This window comes from Piliocolobus tephrosceles, chromosome 6, assembly GCF_002776525.5.
Source record: "Piliocolobus tephrosceles isolate RC106 chromosome 6, ASM277652v3, whole genome shotgun sequence".
Taxonomy (NCBI): Eukaryota; Metazoa; Chordata; class Mammalia; order Primates; family Cercopithecidae; genus Piliocolobus; species Piliocolobus tephrosceles.
In genome coordinates this window covers 147,618,560-147,620,940 of record NC_045439.1, presented here as the reverse complement: position 1 = coordinate 147,620,940, position 2,381 = coordinate 147,618,560, and positions in this window count along the sequence as shown.

The following is a 2,381-nucleotide window of genomic DNA, read 5'->3' as shown; positions in this document are numbered from 1 at the left end:
ATCACCAAAGGCACTCATTCTGCTTAGAACACTGTCTTGTACATGGTGAACAATATTGTCTATGATTATGATTATTGTTTTCTTCCCCTCCAAGTCCTCTGTCACCCTCTTCATTTGAAGCTTGTCCACATTTTCAAAACTGCAACATTTTTGTCAGCCATTAACTAGGTGAAAACAGTTAAGAATTGCCTACGAAAGTTGAACAGGCACATAACCAGTGACTCTACTTCTAGCTATCTACCTACAGAAACACTGTACATGTGCCCCAAGAGACATATAAAAACAGTCACAGCAGTGTTCTTGCAGCAAAGAAAGGGAGATAAAAAAAAAATCCATCAATAAGAGAATGGATACCTAATTGTATGCTCAGACAATTGTAAACTAATCAGCAGTGAAAATGAATGAATTATATGGATAAAACAGCGTCCAGTGACAGAGTCACAGATGAATACATTATATAAAATGAATACATTATATAAAATTCAAAAACAGACAAAGCATATTTAAGACTACAAATATGTATAAATATGTATATTTGGTAAGAAAAACAAGAGGATGATTAACATGAAATTCAGAAAAATAGTTATCTTTGCCGGACATGGTGGCTCACATCTGGAATCCCAGCGCTTTGGGAGGCCAAGGCGGGCAGATCACGAGGTCAGGAGATTGAGACTATCTTGGGTAACACGGTGAAACCCCGTCTCTACTAAAAATACAAAAAATTAGCCAGGCGTGGTGACACGCGCCTGCAATCCCCTGCAATCCCAGCTACGCACGAGGCTGAGGCAGGAGAATCGCTTGAACTCGGGAGGCAGAGGTTGCAGTGAGCCGAGATCGCACCACAGCACTCCAGTCGCGGCAACAGAGCGAGACTCCATCTCAAACAAACAAATAAAACAAACAAACAAAAAGTAGTTATCTTTTTTCTTTCTTTCTTTCTTTCTTTTTTTTGAGACAGAGTTTCACTCTGTCGCCCTGGCTGGAGTACAGTGGCCGGATCTCAGCTCACTGCAACCTCTGCCTCCCGGGTTCAAGCGATTCTCCTGCCTCAGCCTCCTGAGTACCTGGGATTATAGGCGCTCGCCACCACGCCCGGCTAATCTTTTGTATTTTTTGTATTTTTTTTTTTTTAAGTAGAGACAGAGTTTCACCATGTTGGCAAGGCTGGTCTCAAACTCCTGACCTCGTGATCCGCCCACCTCGGCCTTCCAAAGTGCTGAGATTACAGGCCTGAGCCACTGTGCCTGGCCAAAGTAGTTATCTTTTTGGTGGGAGGATGCCTCCAGGAAGGGACACACAGGAATCATCAAAGGTGCTAGTAATCTGCCACCTGCCAAGAGGGTAGGAAAAAAAAATAAAAATAATTTTTAAAAAAAGAAACAAAGGGGCTGGTAATGTTCCAGCTCTCAAGCTGGGTTGTGTATATACAGCATTGCTTTTTTTTTTTTTGTTTTTTTTTTTTTTTTCTTTTTTTTTTTTTCTCAGAGACAAGGTCCTGCTCTGTTGCGCAGGCTGGAGTGCAGTGGCACGATCATGGCTCACTGTAGTCTTGACCTCCCAGATTCAAGTGATCCTCCCACTTCAACCTCCTGAGTAGCTGGGACCACAGGCATACACCACCACGCCCAGCTAATTTTTACATTTTTGGTAGAGACAGGGTTTTGCCATGTTTCTCAGGCTGGTCTGGAACTCTTGGGCTCAAGTGATTCACCTATTTGAGCCTCTTGAGTAGCTGAGAATATAGGTGCATACCACCGCACCTTGCTAATTTTTAATTTTTTGTAGAGACAGGGTCTCACTGTGTTACCTAGGCTGGTCTGGAACTACTGGCCTCAAGCGATCCTCCCCCACCTTGGCCTCTGAAAGTGCTGGGATTACATGTGTGAGCCACTGCACCTGGCCTTATTATTGTTATTTTTAAACTGTACAGGCATATTACATTACATATGTACATATTGTATCGTGTAATACTATCAAGATGAAACTTTCAAATAACAAGTATTAAAATATCTTACCTCTTTTTTTAACCTTTGGTTATCTCTGAAATAGTGACTCTCCTCTTTCAGTTTCACTGCACAACTCTTTAAGATCCATTTGACCGGCCGGGCACGGTGGCTCAAGCCTGTAATCCCAGCACTTTGGGAGGCCAAGACGGGCGGATCACGAGGTCAGGAGATCGAGACCATCCTGGCTAACACGGTGAAACCCCGTCTCTACTAAAAATACAAAAACTAGCTGGGCGAGGTGGCCTGTGCCTGTAGTCCCAGCTACTCGGGAGGCTGAGGCAGGAGAATGGCGTAAACCCGGGAGGAGGAGCTTGCAGTGAGCTGAGATCCGGCCACTGCACTCTAGTCCGGGCGACAGAGCGAGACTCCGCCTCA